Raw genomic sequence first — 22,176 nt, 5'->3', positions numbered from 1 at the left:
CAGTGCAGCAAAATCTGACTAACAGATATGAAATATGGATGTATGGGTTACACAGTAGACGATGAAGAAATGGCGCACATATGGGCCCCATGACATTATTTTGCTTAGGGCCCCCCCCAAATGGCCATATGATCAGACAATTTATTTGTCTTAAGACTTGGTCAAGAAGCATGTGCCTCATTATCCAAAGGTTATTTTGGACACCATTTTCCAAGTAAACAATTGTATATTTGTGATGACAAGGCAGCTCAATACAATCGTGATTTTCTGTTGTTTTGATGTTAAAAATGTATTGTTTTTTGTTGTAGACGTTTTGAAAGACACAACTGAAAATTTTAAGCAGGGGCCACAAAGCCATTCCTCGCCAGTGTGAGGCCTTGTTCTAGATCACAGGTGACAGATGTCAGTTTTACACCCTTGTTGCCTTTGTATGCTAGGTCATGGTTATGTGTGACAAATTACACGTACATGTTCATATTGGAGTTACGTGTTCTATATTAAGGCTATGGAGCCATAACATTTCCATTAATCAAAACAATCCCTCTCAAAGCTATGTGTTGGCATAATAATAAGACACCTGGGTATGTGACCTTGTGGGTCTCGAGGCTGGAACACAGGACCGTTTTGTGTCTGTGTGACCTTGTAAACCTGGAGGTAGGAACAATATGAATGTTAAAAGATCATAAAAGGAAAATGAATATAGTAATGTAGTAAATGATAAAATCACATTTCTGATAAAGTTTCCCTCCAGTCCTGTAGGTGGTAGTAATGGGCATTGCAAAATGGTTTACAGCTGCTGCCCAACAACTAACCAGAGCTGACAGTGTTAAATGATACATTCTGAGTGTTAAATGATACATTCTGGCAGCTGCTTTCTGGATCAGGAAAGATATCTAAAGGTTCCTTCTTTGGCCTCATGCCACATCATGCCCAAAAAAGTTATAGATTTCCCAGTAGTAAAAAAACCAAAACCCTACATGTTCAAATACTGTAATCCATACATCGTAGCAGCCCCCCCCCCCCCCCCCTATTATATACAACAACAAAAATGCTTCTTTGTGCAGGTTACCAGTTTATTGTAATACTTCCTCTTTTGCTATCCCGTCTTGCCTATTGACAATACACCCTGAATACTCAAGAATCAAATTGGAAAAATGCTTCTGATGAAACCAAATGTATGTGTTTGCAATTTCCTATTTCAACCCTGTAGTCCTTTAATCTCTTGCAGCGTCTGTCAGATAAACCACTTTGCATGGCGCTGAGTCACTCATTCCAGGGATTGTTTTTTTTCATTATTATTTTTTTTAAATAAATGAAATAATCCACTCTAGTGTCACTGCCAACTAGAGTTAGCACTTACTCAGATGCAGGAATTGTTATGATAGCATTTGACCTGCTCGGACATCCTGGTCTTCCTCAACAAATTCAGACTAGTGGCAATTCTGCTTCAGGGAAAAATTAGAGCCATTCCCCTTAAGATTCCGCAGCACTTAAAACAAGTAGTACTAGTTATTCAATATGATAGTAATGAATCAAATCCTATTCTTGTGAGTCTAGTGCTATGTGCATGTAGACATCTCTGGAGACCAAGCTGTGTAGGGTCTTCCACATTTTAAAAAATCGATTAACAGTTTTAAAAAATCTGTAATGTGTGAATCAGGCTTAAGTGCTGGCTAATATTTCCATTTCCAAACAGCACTGCCAAACAGGAACAAAGCGGCCTGTCAAAAGCTATGACATTTCCGCATGATCCCACCGCTAATCGCACGCTAGCCTTCTTGAAGAGTCATCAGCATGTGTCGGCCTTCAAAGTGTCGCGCTCGGCGTATTAAAATCCGTCTTTGTCGCCGCTTCTGATCTCGCCGCGGAGCCTTCAGCATGAGCCGTTGCATGTGCTCATCATTTTTTTGCGGCGGTGTGTGCCGTTTTTCTTCTTCTTCTCTCTCTCCGATATCCCCCCGCCAGTCGTGAGCAAGCGTGGCACCACGTTAAGACCGAGAATGTGCATGTGTCGGAGCTGTCCCTGTAATCCTTACAGCAAATAAAGGGAGGCTTACCCAGTCTGGTGCACATAAACACCAGTGCCGGCTGGCAGGTCCATTTCCCATGCATGTTCCTTGTTTCTTCTCACCTCCAATGCTTCATCTTGCGGTCGTTCCACTTTCACTTTCTTCATGCTAGTCTTCCCAAGAAGTCTAAATGACCCCCCTCTGTTCCCTTTCTCCCTCTCTCATGGACTTGCACACAATCCCAGCAGCTGAAAGCGTTGCTGCTCCTTTTGCCAAGCCATTTCAGGGATTTGGGAAATTGGCTCGAAAAGCAAAAAAGGATTACCCTCGCACCCACAACAATTACACTCATCTTTACCGAGCCGGCCGCCAGAGCCGTTGAATAATAGGAGAGTTGCTGAGGAGGGATTTGCACTTTGCTCTGGCTCTCCGAAACGGCACATTCGCAGCTGTCGCCGGTGCATATTTTAGTCTTTAATATTCTTAAATGTGAGACTTTCTTTGTCTCAGTTGTTTCCACACCAGGGCTGGACTGGCCATCTGGCATACAGGGCAGATGCCCGGTGGGCCTGCGTCTATTGGGGCCGATGCAGTGCTTTTTAATTATTATTTTCCTCCTTTTTTTTTTTTTTACAGCAAGAGACCGACCCACAATTTAAACGGGCTAGTCCATTAATCCATTTCAAATATAGACAGCAAACTAAACCAACATAATTCAATATCAGTGTCAGAAATATGTGCTAGGCAGGGGTGGTCAGGAGTCGGGGCCAAGTGGGCGGGCTTAAGTCAAATGCAAGGGCCAATATTTTTGTGCCAGTCCAGCCCTGTTCCACACTAATAAAGATCCATCAAATGCATTTTTTTGGGATAAGGGTCTCTATTTGGATGACTTGCGCGCCATGCATCATGAGGACATGAGTGATGACTCTTTTAATGAATCAAGAAAGAGCCAATTATAAGCACATTAATGTCCAAATTCACAAAATGTTTGCCGTCACCCCTCATCATTCATCTGCATGTTGGAAGCTGATTTGCGTATGAACGTTACATTACATGAAACATACAACTAACTACTCTTTCAGGTGAAATTTCAGAATTAAAAATGAAATAATGTACACATTTTGATATTATGAGACCAATATAAACTCTAACAACTGAACAGTTGCCAATGTGAGGCTTCTAACAGGAATGATCTCAGGGGGAAGTTGCTGACAGTGGCAGAGTGTCATCAGTAGCTTGCAACAATGGTTGTGTCCAAATTCACAAGGCTGGGTTCTCCGAAGGCCGAATTTGTCAGCTGCATGACATCACTCCTGGTGCAACTCGATCACAAGTACGGATTTACACATAAATGGACTGTTGGTCAATGCGCTACTGACAAGCTGCATTGGTTTCACTCCAGGTCACAACGTTCCCTAAATATTCCCTAAACAATCTTAATGGTTCTTTAAACAGTCTTAATTGTCTTTCTTGTATTGAACATTTTCAAAATTTCTTTGCGGCAAAGAAAATGAGAAATTTTGAACGTGTTAAAAAAATTCTTGCAAAAATAAAAAACATTAAGACTGTTTTGAGAACATTTAGGAAACTTTGCGACCTCGAGTGAAAACTGACTAACTCTGACGTGAAATCAACAAGCGCTAGTGTCACAAACATTCACCCCTCAATTAGAAACATCGCTTTACTAAACACTAAATGATGTTTGTCGAAACTGTAAACCGAGGACTCTGTGGATGTATGCTGATAAGAATTACTCCATCTTTGTGTCCAGATATCTACATTTATTTTATTTCCAGTTCCTGTCACAGCCAGGTGTCCCGATACTTTCATCTTTACAAGGTACATTTCGGATATAATTGAATTCTCTAACTGTCCAACTCTGCTTTATTTCTTTGAGCTGACGTTGCACTTAAAATGATGACTCTATAATAAAAAAAAAATGCACAAAAAAGACTAAAAGCAAGTGAGAGAATGTGCAGTGATATGCAAGAGAGAACATCCAGAGCATTTATTGCACGAGGGCTTCTTTAAAAAAATAAAAATAAATCCCCAATCATCATTTTTTCCCGCCTGAAAACATTTGAGGGCTTGGCAAATCAGTTGAATCTTTCCTCCCCAAAATCCCAATTCCCTGCCTGTTGAGATGAAAAAATGGCGTCCTTGAAAGAAAACAAAAAGACAAGTGTGCACACTATGTAAGAGGCTGACACACTGTCACATTCCTGACGTGTCCCTCCCATTCGAGTCCGTCACTTTTCCGTATGCATGATTAAGCCGTCACAAGGTTGCTGCTTTTGTGTTGCTTACGGGAGAAAATGTCCTACTGTGAGCCAGTGAGAAAAAGCATTTATAAATAAACAACGACATCCTGCTTTTTGCTCAAATTAGGCAGATTCCCTGGGAATGAGTGTCTATTAATACACATTTTAGCTGCCATACGCTCTTTAGTGTGTTTGGTGCGCTGGCAGCGGCGTGTTTGGTGGACTGTGTCAGTGTAATGCGACGTGAATAAAGACAACCTTGAGGAGAAAGTTGTCAGTCGTCGTCCTCCTCGTATGTCAATGCACACGTCGCTTAGTCCTTTCTCATCTGTTGGTCTTGGTGGCACTCGAGTGATTAGAAACACACACGCAAAAACTCCTGCTGCTTACTATTGAATTACTATCATCCACTCGAGACCACAACTAATCCCATAGGCATCCTATAAAAAGCAAGTGGAGAAAAAGTCAAACTAGATCATAAAAAATGTAATTATCCATGCACGTAAAGTTGTAAGTAGGTAGCAACAATACATTATCCTCCTGCGCCAGCTGAGCTTCACATTAAAATGACATTATGGTAATTTTTCTTTTCTATTAAAAACTCTATTGGCACCTGAAGAAGAAACTGAACCAGCCAAAAACACTTACAGTGCAATCTATAAAGTCAAAGATCCATGAATTTGGAAATCAACCCATTTTTGATTTAAGTTGGTGGTTCTCAATTATTTTTTGTCACTCCACCCTCTTCTCGACAATAAATACCATACTATCATTACCTCTGAAGATGAGCAAATACACTTTGTGCACTCTGACAATGAGTGCAACTGCCACCTACTGTAGTGGGTGTGCAATTACACTTTATTCTGATACAGCAGGGGGAAGATGGGGGGTTTGCCCTTTTATTGACTGTCGACCAGTCCAACCAAAGTCAGCAATGACTGACTACAGCTCACCTTTATGAGGATAAGAACTATAGAAAATGGACGGATGGAAAAATACCATCTATATTGGCTTTATGGCGGATAAACAGCATTACATTGAACAAAGAGTAGATTTTATTTAGGTGACTTTTGGATCGTGTGCATCTCGTCAGAATAAATCCAAGTGAAAGCAAACATTTTTCTGCTCTAGCTTACCCAATTTCACTCCTGTTTGCTTCGTCCATGTGCTCAGCCACGCTGCTGCCCCATCCCATTAAGTGCGCACGAAACATGTGTAGCGATTATTTGGGTTACCGTAATGGCTTATGAGGAATTTAGACGGTACTGAGGGGGGTTGTAATTTCCTCAGCAACCTCTGGGGCACCAGTTGTTTGTAGGCGCAAAATAAACAATAAAAATTCTATTATCAAGTATTCATAATCTGAAGTTGATAATTTAGTTAATCGTGGAGTTCTTTGCTTTCATAAGAGAATTACTAATCCACTCAGTAAAGACAAATGATTCAGCAGAAATGAAATTTCTAGACAACAAATTTATTTTGTAAACACACATATATGAGTCACAGCCTAACCTATTAATGAAACGGAATAGAAATGTGAGTCAAAGATAAAAATAAAACTTGCAACCTAGCTAACTAAGATAAAAAAAAAAGTGTAGATGAAAAAGGTAGATGGGGGATAAAGATGGAAACGTTTGACCTGTCAATTCTTTTATGTTTGAATAAAAGCGTTGCACCAGTAGTATATGGTCAGATTGCAATGAAGGCGCAACTCACGGACTGGTTCAGTCGCACGGGAGAGAGAGAGAGACAAAGAGAGAGAGAGAGACTCGAGCGTCGATCCTCGGTTGAAAGCTGGAATGCTGCACCAGGTTTCCACTTGGTGGCGAGGTGCACGAGCGACGTGGAGGCCGTGGCAGGTCCTTGGCTGGCGCACGTCCAGCTGGAATGCTGCCCGGGAGTCTCTGGCTGCTGGTCGATGATGCACGCGCGCCGTGGAGGTCGCGGCAGGTCCTTGTGTGAGCGCTGCAGGGCGGCTCGGACTCACGGCTGGAACAGACACGCACGCCTTGGGGGATGCGCAGGATGTTTGCGAGTCCTTGCTTGATGCGCGCTTTGGGACGCGCATTGTGACTCAAAGGAAGAAGCTGCATGGTCATCCTCAGCGACCATGTTTCTCGTGATGATCAGGAAAAGTACATGGGCCCAGACGTGAGGTGGAGAGAGGGTGGAGGAGCTGCAGGAACGGAAGAGTCCTTGAGCAGTTCATAGGGCGAAGGAGAGGGGAAGAGCGTTCAGGAAAAGAGTTCCAGGAAAAGAGAGTCCTTGAGCAGTTCATAGGGCGAAGGAGAGGGGAAGAGCGTTCAGGAAAAGAGTTCCAGGAAAAGAGAGAGAAGTTCCTTCGCACGCTGGTTTTAAAAACTGTGTCTCAAGGGGGGCCGGGCCGTAGTCACGGCCCTTCCGTGCGCATGAAGCAGACTTGGTCGACTAAGACCAAGCTTTTGGGATAGTATTTGATATTTTTTTATCAGAATTGACAAGCCAGATGCTTCATTTATCATTCTGAACACATTTCAAACATTACCGCGATCATAAAGTTATTGAATCCGCTAAGCTTACTAATTAGCTAAACTTAGGTGGCTACAGAAATTACACACATCATTCATTTGAGATAGACATACAGGTTGTGTACAAAGATTACAACAGGAGTTACTTGATGTCAGTCAAGTACATACAGTTCGTGTATGTCCCGAATTATGTAGACTTCAGATTAATTAGGAGCGGCAGGATTCTTGAGGATAACCGATAGTGACTGTTGGAGGGCACTGTTGTACCATACACCTTCCAAGGGACATTGTTTCCCAAAAAAACACATGGCTAATTCCTGTGGATAGGCCAGACCATAAAAGATGGTCTGGGGACTGCTTATCAGATAGGATTTCAGGTCTGTCGGAGCTGTGATATGCGTTTCCTGGGGGTTATAAAACGAAGTCCAGTCCCTGCTGGAGGGAAACTCAAAGAGTCCTTTTGAACTGAAAACACAGAGTCAAGACACGCACACACATTCCCCAGGGGGAAATGTTTAAAAAGGCACATAAGATGGAGAAATTGAGGGTGACGGGCAATATTCGTTACACATGCGAGGCCCTTCAAAGTAAATACATATTCATTGAAATACCGACGCGTGGCAAGAATGTTGTGTGTTTAATGTTGATTTTTTTCCAAGTACAGGAAAAAATATGTTTTGTTGATGTCATCGCTGCAAGCTTGATTTGCTCTCATATTATTTGTGCATTTGCCCAGTTTTTGTTTTCAGTAAGTGCGCTAATGATGAATTGTTTACTGGCTTGTTTTGAAGCACTGTTCACGCTGCATGTTAGTGTTTGATTGTGAGGTTTTGTTTTTGTTGAACCAAGGCTTATTTTGTGCAAATTTTTTCAAAGTACTTCCTCGCAGCAGAAAACCACAGCTGGAAAGAAATATTTTAATGAATAACCAGTGGATATATTATTCACAATTCTTGCCACACTGCAGCTGTTATTTTTTATTTGAGTGATGTTTTATGTACATGCTCAAGTCACCATTTACGTCCAAGCCATGTACAGTAGTTGGATAGGAGAGGCTGACAGAATATTGTGTCTCAATGGATAAGGCGTTAACAACCCTAAAAAATAGTAAAGTACTGTACAGTATATTAGAATCATATTTATTGGTCACGTATGTAAAAACACACACAAAATAATGTGTTACGTTATCACATTAACAACCTGTCCGAGAAACACACAAAAATAACACAGGGAAAGCCTGGTGGTTCGCAATTCAGTGTCTCAAAATTTTTGGGGAAAAAAAAGATACATGAGGGAGGGAAAAAAAATCAAGGCCCAATATGCGTATGAACCTCAAATGGTGGGAAAAAAATCGAGCCATTGTCTACTTAGTGCGCTGAAACCACGGCCCTTTCAACTGTTAACTATCAGTCGAATATCAGTAATATGAATACCAGCACTTAGAAAACGATGGTATACTTTATGCTTAAACCAAATACTTGTTGGGAACCTTACCCTTAAGATTGAAACGTTAGAAATTAATGTCTTAATTTTGGGTGAAAGTTTTGCTGTTATTAGTGTGGTTATACACAATAAATTCTGTAGAGTAAATTTGACTCTATTTTAAGTGGGACCAAATAGACTCAGTTCTGGAGTAATATTTACACTTGGAAGAGAGTAACATAAAGAATTGAAAATAAATAAATAAAAGCCACTCAAGGGTTGAGGAAAGAACTCACAGCCGCCAACTTGGTAGACAGCCGATTTACTCGCTGAGCTACGCAACTCCTGCTGTGTGTTAGTACAGTATATCGTTCATGTCAGCTGGAATCGTCCTAACTCCAAGACCAAAAACAATGTTTTTTCTCCTCTTGGAGATGGGCAAGTCTCCCAAGTTCAATGTCGGGAGTTCATTCCCAACCCTTGGGTGACTTTTATTTTACAATTTTTTTCAATTATTTATTTTACTCTCTTCCAAGTGTAAATATTAGCCTACTCTAAAACTGAGTTTATTTGGTCCCACTCTAAATAGTCAAATTTACTCTACAGAATTTATTATGCAGTTTGTAGTGATCTAGAACTGCACTACAGTACACCATACTGAGAGGTTTTCCTCATATGCTTGTCACCCTATTTATTGCATTTCTTCACAATGTAGCCGGCAGCGTTTATTTTTTCAAGGCATTTATTTTAAGGATGAGAGCTCCTTAATCTTTGATGTGGATGATTCACCAGGCAATTAATTTAGTGGAGGCTACTATTTGAGAAAATGGAGTGCCTAATTTCATTTTAAAACCACAATAATAAACCGATAATTGAATTAGTACCTCTCTGAAAACTGAGCATTATTATCCAGTTTACGTATTGACTCTCACGAGATTGTGTTAAAGTGTACCCACTGTTGTGTGATTGTGTAACCCAAATGTAGATCATTGTTGCTCTTAAAGTTCTCCTCGCTGCTTTCTTTGACTCCTTTTCTCTGCAGTGCTGTCAGATGAATCTTTGTCTGTTTAAGCAGTGTACCATCATTAATGATAAAGTGTGTGTGTGCGCGATATTCTGGCATGAATGTGGCTCCTTGCCTGGGCAATTATTCCCTCTGTTGGAGGGAAACAGCGCGAGCACCTCACAGCTCAGCCTGTTTGGCCTGAAGTTGCCTGGGGAAAGTGAGCGCAAAGTCATTGTGTGCTATAAATGTCACTTTGGGATTGGGCAAAATTGTCATCCACGACCACCCTCCCACCCTTTTTTTTCTTGGTGTAACGGTGACTGATGAGGAGTCATTTCTCTTATATTTAGTGGAGTTTAGCACCTATTTGTTCTTATTATTGATCCAATTGTAGTCCTCTATTTTACTAACATGACACATAATCCTGAGGGCTTTGATCCTACTGCTGACCTTCCTATAGCCTGTAATCCTCTATTGCTGTAAGTGTGTGTGTAGGTGAGTGTGTGTGTGCTGACATGGGGCTGAGGGAGCAGTGCGCTAATAGAAAGTCTATTGACTGGGCTAGTCACTCATGGCTGCTGTAATAGCTGCCGGGCCACTCTGGGCGCCAGTCGATAAAGTGCTGCTTGTCTCGGTGGGCCGGTGTGAGACCTCTGTCAGCAACCAGAACAAAATTAAATGTTTGATCGACCACCTTCAAGATGCAGTTTGTGGTGCGTTTGCCCGAGAGTGCATATGTTTTCATTTACTGTACTTGTTGAGGAAGTTGGGTTTTCATCGAATTTGAGCGTTTGCAGTTGTGGGCACAGAACACGGAAACAAAGTTTGCTGGATGTAACATAGGCTACAGGTAGACAATAAAATAGAAAACCTTATCATGCTAAAGTTTTGGATTATGCTGAGTTCATGTTTATCGGGATCTAAATTATTATTATTTTTTTAAGAAAATGTGGTCACAGTAGTTGTGTATCACAAGTATTTGATGTGTTTTTTAGTGATGTGGCAGTATCGTGGCCTGACGGTTGGCATATTTGCCTCACACTTCTTAACTCTCTCAATACATATGACTTATTATTACATCATAAACGTCATAGTCGCCGCATACACATGACGTATCAATACGTCATAAGTTTTTTTTTTGATACACGAGTGTACGGTAGGGTCTGGCACAGCTTCTGACTGAAGGAATAGGCTTGACTGCAATGTTATTTAAAAGAAACGGCCAGCAGGTGGCAGCAAGTATAAGATCAGGCAGTATCACGCAAGGATCTTGTTGAAGAAGAGAAAAAGTGTAGATTGAGACTGGGAGCGTCGTCTGTCACTACCAGCGTGTTGTAGAGCAGCAGGGAGGAAGAAGAAAATAAGCGATCAGCATAAAAAAACAGTTAACCCTGCATGTTTGCTTTTTAGCTTTAAAAAAAGTATCCTCATCGGTTCATCAAAGCATAACAGCGGTGATCGAGTTGCTGCTCGTCAAGGAATGACGCTTCGTTGGGCGAGCAAACGCAACGAGCAACCGTCGAGCGATGATCCGCGGGGTTAACGGCTCGTTTTGCCGGTCACATTGACCCCTGGACGACTGGATGCTGCGGCAGAGCTGCAGTTCGACCAGTCAATTGTTTATTTTTATGTGTAATAAACTGTTATTTTGTTATCAAAAGCACTTTTTGGAACATTGGTTTATTGCAAAAAAACATTATGCAGATGTTTGCGCTGTCACAAAAGAATCAATAGTCGTGTTAAATTCGAAGTTGTGCTTGAAATGTTTGTTTTACAAAAAGCAAATTTTTCAGGAATTGGAATTTCGACAAAACTTGTCTATATTCTAACGCTGATAACTAAAGCACGGAAAAAAGATAGAAATACACTATACATAAAATATATATATGTATATATATATATATATATATATATATATATATATATATATAACTGTAAAGTTACTTTTAATTTTAAATGAAATTCTCAGTAAAGTATGTGACTATTAATGACAAAATGTAGGCATATGCTGGAGGTGAGTTTCAATGTGGAAATGCAGGTTTTACATAGCACCCATAAATCCATGGTCCTGGTGAGTAGCTATGGGTGCGTCTCAGTCATAATCCCTCAAACTGCACTCTGCTGTATGCCTGGACAGCAAACAGCTGACTCCATGGTCACATTGTTGATCCATCAACACACGCAAGTTCCAAGTCTCCCTGGATACGTTTTTTGGCAGCAATAATGGAGTCTTACCGGGAGACAAAATTAAATTTGCGTGGTTAAAACTGACAGATGCGACAAATGATGTTTTATATAGTGTGCACAATACTGTGACTTGCACCTTTTCGGTCCGCAGAGAAATAAACAAGTTTGTGCTGAAACTTTTAGAAAGTTAGTGCTGTGTTGCTGGACAGCTCAGGTCATAACCCCAAAAGTTATATATATATATATATATATATATATATATATATATATATATATATATATATAGATATATATATATATAGATATATATATATATAATAGAACATAGAGAACAGGTCAAAAGTTTAAACTGAGAGAATGTATAATTTTAAGGGAAAACTATGTTGTTTTAAATTCCATGGTGTCATTTACACCACTGTGAGGCATCCCCTCTTCTTCTTACAAAAATCTGCAAATGTCTGGGGATTGAGGAGACTTGTTTCTCAAGTTTAGAAATAGGAATGCTGTCTCATTCTTGTCCAACACGCGTCTCTCTAACTGTTCAACTGTCTTGGGCTGTCTTTGTTGCACCTTCCTCTTTATGATGCGCCAAATGTGCTCTATGAGTGGCCATTTCAATACCCGGATCCTTTTCCTACGTTGTCATGATGTTGTAATTGGTGCTGCATGTGGTCTGGCATTATCGTGTTGAGAAATGCAAGATCTTCTCTGAAAGTGATGATGCCTGAATGGGAACATATGTTGTTCTCGAATCTGAATATACTTTTGTGCATTGACGATGCCTTTCCAGATGTGGAAGCTGCCCATGCCTCACACACTCATGCAACCCTATACCATCACAGATGCAGGCTTATAAACTGAGTGCTGATAACAACTTGGGTTGTCCTTGTCCTCTTTAGTCAGTATGATATAGCGCCCCAGTTTTCCACAAGGACTTTCGAATCGTGATTCGTCTGACCACAAAACAGGTTGCCCCTTTGCCACACTCCATTTTAAATAACTCCTGGCCCAGAGAAACTCCTGCGCTTCTTGGTCTGCTTTAGAAATGGCTTCTTCTTTGTACTGTAGAGTTTCATCTGGCAACGGCGGCTGGCACGGTGGATTGTGTTCACCCACAATGTATTCTGGAAGTATTGCTGAGCCCTTTCTGTGATTTCCCTTACAGAAAGCATTCCTGTTTGCGGTGCAGTGGCGTTTATGGGTTCGAAGATCATGGGCATCCAGTATGATTTTTCGGCCTTGACCCTTACACACAGAGATTGTTCCAGATTCTCTGGATCTTTGGATGATGTTATGCACTGTAGATGATGATTACTTCAACTTTTTTGCAATTTTTCGCTGGTAAACACCTTTCTGATATTTCTCCACTCTCTTTCTGCGCAACATTGGAGGAATTGGTGATTCTATACCCATCTTCGCTTCTGAGAGACACTGCCACTCCGGGAATCTCTTTTTATACTCCAATCAAGTTGCCAATGGACCTCATTTTTAGTAACTTGTCTTCCAGCTGTTTTTTTTTATAAGTGCAATTGACTTTTCCAGCCTCTTATTGCTACCTGTCCCAACTTTTTAGAGATTTGTTGGCACCATGAAATTTACAATCAACAAATTTTTCCCTTAAAATGATACATTTTCTCAGTTGACCTGTCTTGTTCTACAAAATATTGAAATTTGAACAAAATATTGAAATTTGGCACTTCTACATAATTGCATTCAGTTTTTATTCACAATTTGTATAGTGTCCCAACATTTTTGGAATTGGGTTGTATATATATAATGACAGAATCAATCACAGCAGCTGACTTGATGCATCATGTCTGTCGCTAGTAGGGTCCCCGAAGTAATGCTGGGGGGTGAGCGGAGTAGTGAGGTTGACTGACAGCACAGACATTCAGACTGGGGGTTACAGACAGGTGGCGACACAGCAAGGTTCCTCTCACGGGAGGCTGAATTTGGATGGACTTATTCGACATGCACGTACTTGGGATGACACAGTGCATTATGGGAAAGCACCTCCTTGATCACATGATCCTTTGGGGGAGTGAAGCAGGGGTTGTGTTATCGAGGCATGGCAGCCTGACGGTTTTAATCCCGCTGTCTCGCCTCTAACCTCTGACACCTGCTTCCTGTCACCATGACCGGGCGGCCATGGTGACAGGCCGAAACGAGGTCATCACATTTGAGTTGCAAAACACCTCGAGAGGCAGTTCCGCAGCCTCGCATTCCGCCGTCGACCTTTCATCATCCATCTTCCTTTGTTGGCGCTCGCGTGACCATGACAGACAACTCCCGTCTCGAGATAAGTGGCACATGTATGCCCAGCGGCAGACGCGGCTAATACGATCACGGCTAATTTCTGCCGAACTGATGGTAATGCGGCTCTGTGAGAGAAACGTTTCCAAGTGCAAACAAACATGTATGAAAATCAAAAGGAGAGGCTGATTTAATTAAGGTAAAATTAACTTTGAAAAGTTATGCTGCCTCCCAGTGAGCCAAGATCCGCTTCAATTTCATTGTCGTACTTGGCGTCAGCAGGTAGCAAGACAACCTGCTGAGATAGACAACATAACACATAATTGGGACCTTGGGCATTTATTTACACAACTGAACATTGAGGCAGATGCCAAACTCCACACAGGAAGGCGAGAGCTGAGATTTTAACTACAAATCTCAGAACTGTGATGCACACATGCTAACCACTTGTCCACTTTACTACTTTTTGGAAAAATATTAATGTATATCACCAGAGATGGGAAGTAACAAAGTATAAATACTTTGTTACTTTACTTGAGTACTTTTTTTAGTAGTCTGTACTTTCCTGAGTATTTTTTAGACCAGTGGTTCTCAACCGCAGTCCTCAAGTACCCCTGTCCAGCCTGTTTTTGTCTTCCACAGCCATTACCGGTGTTTAAAACAATCAGCTAATCAGCAAGCTCTGCATGGAGCCTGATAACGATCATCAGCTGTGTTGGCTGTAGGAGACATGGAAAACAGACTCGATGGGGGTACTCGAGGACCGGGGCTGAAAACCAGTGTTTTAGAATACTTTTTACTTTTATCCGTTACATTTTAAGAGTAAATGTACTTTTTATTTTATCATTTTCAAAACACGGTTGTTACTTTTGTTTTTAAATGTACAAAAACGATTAAAATACTTGACCTTGACGAAAAAGCAGCCGTCAGTGTATCCTTGCTCCGCCAATAATATGAAGCGTTTCACACGGTCCCCTGTAAATATGAGGGCAATGTGCGCTGCCACAACAGAGGATAATTTGAACTTGATAACAAGTCAGAGTCAATTGGCTAATGTATCGCCCTTTTTGCTCCATTAGCTAATATTTTTCAAATTGACGTAGGAGGAAACATCTGGTAAAAATGCTTTTTTACTTTTACTTTTACTCGTTTAGTACATTTCGTTTAGTACATTTCAGAGCCTGTACTTTTTTACTTTTACTTGAATAATTAGAGTGAGTACTTTTACTTTTACCAAAGTTGTTTTTTTACACAAGTAACTGTACTTTTACTCAGTACTTATCCCATCTCTGTTAATACCACAATATTGTATGTCAAGTGAAATTGGGGTTTAAAGAAAAATGAAAGGAGCAGAAAGAGAGAGAGAGAGCAGATCCTTCGTCAGTGCTGCTTTTTTGGTTAACAATGAAGTTTAAATGGGATCAGTAGTTGTTTTAATTTGTATTAATATACTGATGCAATTACAGACAGTACATGTGTTTTCATTACTCTGATGGAGACATTTATTTGGGAGAGGCATTTTACTTAAAGCAACACTAAGCACAGTAAAGTCATTCCACTATGCCTTGCGGGACCTTTCTTGGACCAAGCCGTAAAGAAAAATACAGTACAATTTTTCACAAAACAAAAAGCACTGATTTATGAACTAAAATGACTGATTGATGAATTGATTTTGAGAAAATTTTGAATCTAGTATCCTGTACTAAATTGAAAGTTCCTAATTCCTGAGGTATACCATTCTAGCCATTCACCTGTCACACATGCACGTGATGCAATTTTGCACAATTAAGTGGGTCAACTGAGGGTATGAAAAGAGACGACTGGCGACAGGTGTTTAACACAGATTGCCAGACAGAGCCGCGTTTGCGCACTCAGGAGTAATGAGCCCCTCGCTTCAGATGAATGCACCTGTTTACAGCTTGTTGGCAAACAGTTATCATTAAATGAAAGGCCCTGATTGGCAAAAGATGCTGGCAATTAGCCGCGTGTGTTGCGCAAACAGAAAGTAATCGCATAGACTTGGCTGCAACGTTGGACGTGTTTAAAATTGGTGTAAATAAATAATCTATCCGTCATTAAAAACCACGCTTGATTCAGTTGATCTTACCGAGTGGGCTTCCTGAGACAGCAGTGATGTTGGCTGTAAACTGATGCGTACGATGCCACCTGTCATGGATGGTGTGAGGGTGACTAATGCACGCGTGCAGTTTTGTTTACCGTTCTGCTGGCTTCGCTCGGTTGTGTTGACACACTTGAAGTGACGCTCATGAGAAAACTGTCACCCGCAGGTTTTAGGAACCTGAGCCATATGGCGTCCTTCACCCTTCACTGATTGACAGCCAGCTTTGTGGCCTAAAATAATTGTACACTGCATGGAATCTCTGAGGTCGAACACAATCTGTTTCAAGACACTGGTTAAAATGATGAAAATGGAAGTAATACATTTAAACGTAAAACTGTACTAATTATTGTGTCAGCAAAGTTCCAGGACTGGTGTAATAAAAGATATATTCACACCTAAACTATAAGTTTTCCATTTCAATTGATGTCAGTGGTTCAACCAGAATGTGGACCAAGACATCCTGCTGCATTTGCTTTAGGTCAACAATATTCTGAGCATCTGAGACTTCCTGGCCAAGAAGAACATCACCGTGATGGCGCAAACCTCTCTACTTACCTAACCTGGCTGTAATTTTTTTTCTTCACGTTTTTTTCCCAAGCTCAAGGGGTCAAAAAGAGGACCCATTTTGAAGATGTGATCAAGAGGGCTTAGTTGACAATGCTGCAGAGGATGCGGGAAGAATCCTTCTAGGAGGGCATGATTGCTATGAAAGTGTGTTTGACTCTACCAGGATCTTCTGCGACACAGTCCTGGAACCTTTCTGACACACTTTGTAGATACATCAGCAAACTTGAATATCTCCCACACCAATTCCCAGAGCCATCAGGTAATTACTAAACTCTAGTGCAGTTAGCTAACTCAGTGTAGCACTACTTACCTTTTGCGAAGCCACCACTGGGTAATTTAACCTTAACTCTCCGGCCGCATATTGACTTCCAGCGTTTTCCTCCTCGAGTGAAGGCTAAGTGCTTTTCAGTGTTCAGTGCGTCCATCTAATCTGGTCCACTAATACAACAGTGGCTCATTAATGGGCTGCTCCATTCACCGTGCTGACTGCTTTAGAGTGAGGAGAGGAAGAGAATGGTTAATTTATTTCAGTCTTTAATGATTCATTTCATGCAACCATTCTCCCATTAAAATGGTGAACTGCTTCACACTGGAAAGATTTAATTCCTGGATTTTGACATGAGCATACTGAGCTGGTTTTATTGTTGTCGCAATCAAAGTAAGACGTAACACGGCAGTGCAGCGCGGCTCGTAGACTACAGACCAGGGCTCAGTAGACTCATCTTTATCATAAAGGTTTTCAGGTTTTGAGACTTATTTGCTTGTCAACAGACTTTACAGCAATATTGATTGTGACTTTAAAAATGCCTTAGAGGGTTTTGTTTTTGATCAAATGTTTACATTGTAACCCAATCCAACACGGCTAAATCTTTCACTGCTTGACCACATTCCCCCTTTTCCTCTTGCTCCTACATAATGCTGATCCATTAAAACAAACTGCTGCCTTTTTATGTCCCTGCAAAGGTAATTTTCTGCTTAGCTGAAACTTTTAATTGAATTTGTTGCTTTTTTGTTGTTTCTGCTTTGGGAATCAGTTTCATCCAACACTTTTTTTGGGTATACAATTTAATGGCATGTGGGCACTAATGCAAATTTTAAGCACTGTCGAGATTTAATGCGTTTGCAAAGTCTGTGTCTAATATTAATCAGTGTTGATCTGGCCCACTGTGTACTGTACATATATCCTCCCTTGGCTGTCCAAAGTTAACTATGTCCATCACCAAGTTGGCTGGGATAGGGTTCAGCTCACCCATGCCCATAATGAGGACAAGCTGCAAGGCTAATGAATGAATGGATGGAACTAAAACTGAGATGCTCTTTAATTCATGTCGGCCATTGCACATTTTTGCATCATCACCCTTAATCTAATTTCCATGTTGGTTTCCCTTAATTGCATAAGCATCAATTTGACAATGGTGGGTGGAACTTTAACACAGAGAAAAGTGCGGGTTGGTAACAGGGAGACACCTGACTATCTGCACGCTGGCTTTGACAAACTAATTTAAGCTGAGTGTAGACGGTTTGTGTGTGTGTGTGTGTGTGTAAGTGTGTGTTACAGATTTAGCTTGCCGGCTGTGGTTGTTGAGATGACAGCAGTCACTTGGGGGGTGGGACATCAGATGTAGTCGTCAACTGACAGACACACTTATTACACTGGCTGTCCCCCTCCTGAGTGTAGGCCCAGATACATACAGGATTAGGCCAAATGCTGTCTCACTTGCCTCACCCACTTTATGCACATTTTACTTTAGATGTGTGGAACGTACCCGGATGTATTCCCTTATGTTCCTGTCTCAACTACATAGCCTACGATCAGTAGTTGTATTGTTCAAGAGTACCTTCAAGTTACTGGAAATGATGGTTGAACACCTGGCCTTCAAAAAGTGTGTGTGTGTGTGTGTGTGTGTGTGTGTGGCAGGGGTGGGGGGTGGGGGCGGATATATTTCTATTTAAAGAGCGTGTAGCTAAACAATAATTGTCTTGTAAATTTGACACATAATAAAATGCCAAATTGAAATTATTTTAATAATTATATATAAAATGAGGCTTCAAAATCAAACTCGCTGAATGTACTGAAAGCACGCCACATCTGAGAAAGCATCTGGTAGCTAAGGGACACGGCAAAAATACAACTCTTGGTTTTTCCAATTGTTACAGAACAATGAGTGGGCGGCGTAACACGGTTCAGTAGTTATTTCTGTCATAAAAAGTAATGTTCAGATGTGCATTTTTTAGCCAATTCAATTTTAATTGAGAGCAAATAATTATTTGTCTGCAGATGGTGAAAAGGGTTTGGATGGTGCAAAACACACACACATACACACTCAAAAGTTGCAATATATCAAAACTTACACACACATCAGCATGCAAGATAACCCACCTGTGCCTTACACCCGCACACAACACGTAGACAAACACACACGCACGTACGTATGCACGCGCATACACACACCCTGCATGCCACAGTGAAGGTGTCAGTTCAGCGTTTTAATTAAAGCTCCTCTCCCGAGCCGTGCAGCAGCAGCAACAGCAAAAAGCTTTTTACCGGAGGAAAGCTTTTGCACTTGGCAAAGCGTCCTCATTTGAAATACAGCGAGAGACACATTTGGATTATTGCAGAAGCAAAACAACGTCTGCGTGAGTGGAGAAACAGTCTTGTTGGCTTCATCCGAAATTAAGGTTAAAAATAGTGCATATTCTGTCAGAGTTGTTTATTCATGATTTAATTTTATTATCATGCAGTTACATAATGACTACGGCCTTGGTCACAGAGGCAGACACGGTGGCTTCTATCGTATCATAGAAGTTTTGTTTGACCTTGTATAACAACAAAATATTTATATTGGATTGTGCTGAGAATAGATGAAAGCACTGACCTGGTTAGGCAGGTAAGCGATACAGCATCCATCCTTTGGTTATTCTCATTAGAATCGATCGAGGGTGAGCTGACTTTGGGTGGGAGTTGGGGTCCACCCTGGACTGGTTGGGTTTATCTCAGTCTCTCAAGATATGATTGGAACATATGGCTGGTTGTTGGACCCCCTGTACATGTTTTTTTTTTTTTTTTTTTTTTTTTTTTTTTGTGAGTGTTTGGACTAAAACACTCACACGCACAAGTTTGGCTGCAATGCCAAATAATAATATCAAAGAATGATTTAATCCTGGATCCCGAAGACCGCTAAGGCCTCCTAGCTTACATCAACGGTCTCATCACAATTGCTGCCATCGGACATCTTATCTCTGTCTGCAAGTATTAGCACAATATCTATTTGTTTTTTGTTTGTTTTTTTGTTGGCCGTTTCATGCCGCCAAGCTCCATCCATCGTCTCAAATGCCAGCCGAGGCTGTGGGCTTGAACCGAGGAGGGCTGGGATGTGTGGACAATGCTTTTTGACAGGGACTGACTATGAACATGCTGTGTAAAGAGGGGTAGCGAAGTGGAAATTGTTTGTTACTGTCCCACTTGGGCTCACATCAGCATTGTCAGCAGCAACAGCCAGTCATAGTTGCAATTTGTCTTTGACTTTTAGGATAGCTGGAAAATGAGGTTTTCAAAGTTCTGTGCTTTTGAAGCATAGTGTGCCTTTGGATTAAAAGTGGATTTTAATGACATGTTTACGTTTACACTCACAGCTGAATTTAAACATGAACCCCCCCCCCCTTTTTTTTTAAATATATATATTTCTAAAGGTTAGCAGTGAGTATTTCTTCATAAAATTATCTTTATCCTCTAAATGAACAATTAAGATTAAGTTGTGTGGCTTGTAGGAGGTAATTTCCTTATGCAAAAGGCTGTAAAAATTGTGACAGAGACACGCAGAGGCTAAACTGTTGATGACATGGTGGTGATTTTTGGACATGGTGGAAGCGCTGTCATGTTCTCTGATGCTAAAATGAAACTGGCGCAATGTTGAATTTGTGCAGATTATAATGAAAAGGTCTTCCTGAGCAAAATGTGTCAGAAAGCTCTGTCTCAGTTGCAGGTCATGATTCTTCAACAGGATGTGAGACTCACTGTGCATCTTACAATCATCAAGAGATAGCAACTGTTATTTCCTTTTCTCAGGAAGACTGCTTGGCTTGCGTCACCCTTGAGCCACATCCTTCCTGGGAAATGTTAACTGAAAACATACTGACATTTCAAACTAAATGTGTTCTTTTAATTATGCAGTGGCAGACGGTCACAGTCAGGAGACTGTAATTAATCTACTAACATGACTTCCTGAATGAGTGACCCTTAGGCCAATTGACACGGTTTCTTGATTAGGTGTGCCATCCACAATAAATGGCTCTATCCCTTAAAAAAAGACAGTAGCTGCAGTTTTATCCACTTGATAGATTCATACATCTTGGTGTCTGCTAATCCTCCAAAAGTTGTACATATGATTTAGAGTAAAGGTCTTTTTTTTTTTATAACCTCACCATTCCAAAGCAAACAAACAAACATAACAAATTTTAAACATAAAAAATATTTATCTATTTTCTTTTAAAAACTGTGAAAATTTGAAAGAAATTTGTAGTCTGCAGTTTATATACAGTATATATATATATATATATATATATATATATATATATATATATATATATATATATATATGAGTGGTCTTACATTTGCTTTAAAAGATGTAAAGAAATTGCACTTTATTTAAAAATTGATTGTGTTCATTTGAACCCTGTTGCTAACCAGAACAGCAGCACCTACTGAGATACTAAACAGTCTCAGCCTGTTCCAAATTTTCACTCCACATACAGAAAACATGTACAGAAACTCTTCAATGTTGTTCTTGAAGACAACGTATTCAACAATAATACTAATAATACAACAACAACAATAATAATAATAATAATAAATAACATCAACCAAAGTCACTTTTCATTGAAAAACACTTTTTCCCTATATTTTCCCAAATTTAAATTTTTTATTTCATTTTGAACTGGTCTATGTTTGGACATTGTTGTAAATCAGCTCAAAGTTGTTCTTGAATACTTTGTCTTCAAGCAAATCAGCAAAATGTCACATCAACACATAAAAAATATCCTCCTAGTATAACAATTCTTACATTTGATAAATGTGGCCTTGTTGATGACATGTTCTTTATTTTTTTGCGATGATCATGACTTATTTATTCCACCCAATGTCTTTACATCATTTTTGTTTTGAACAAATAGCGAACATTGAAAGATTAATACTATAGCTCAATTTAGATGCAATTCTAACATCCCCATTTGCAGCTGAGTAAATGAACGACCCTGGCAGCTTTTTTAATAAAATATGGCATTTGTTACAAACCCTTTAGTACTATTATTAGTCTGAAAGCATTGATCACTTATCAAAGGTAATTGTGTGAACATGCAGCACCGAGACTACCTGCATGTTGGCAACTGCACAGGAATTTACCCACCTGAGATCATCAATATAAATGAACTTGATACTTTACTCCATTGTGGGCTAACCGGAGGGTTGACCTTGTATTCTAACCCCACTTACTTATGATACACATAGGTTGGATGGAACAGTGCAAAAGACATGATACCAGTTTGAATCTTTTATTCAGTGCATCTCCTGTTGGCCATTAAGAATGCGCAGCATCTCCTCCTTGCCTGAGTTCCCCTCGCTCCTTTCACCGCTCTTGTTTTACTCAAAAGAAATATAAGAGCATTAGTAAACACGTCATTCAGTTATCCCGCAGCTCCATCCTACTGGCAGGTGATTGTGTTCTTTATGTCAATATTTATTGAAAGCGCGAACAGCATCTGCGACGCGCCACAGCCGCTCGTCCTCAGTCTTTTGCATCAGCGGCGTTACCATGGAAACGCTGCTGCTAGCGCCAAGCTTTGAAGC

Source organism: Vanacampus margaritifer, chromosome 12 (genome assembly GCF_051991255.1).
Source record: "Vanacampus margaritifer isolate UIUO_Vmar chromosome 12, RoL_Vmar_1.0, whole genome shotgun sequence".
In the NCBI taxonomy this organism is placed as follows: Eukaryota; Metazoa; Chordata; class Actinopteri; order Syngnathiformes; family Syngnathidae; genus Vanacampus; species Vanacampus margaritifer.
This window is presented reverse-complemented; position numbering follows the sequence as displayed.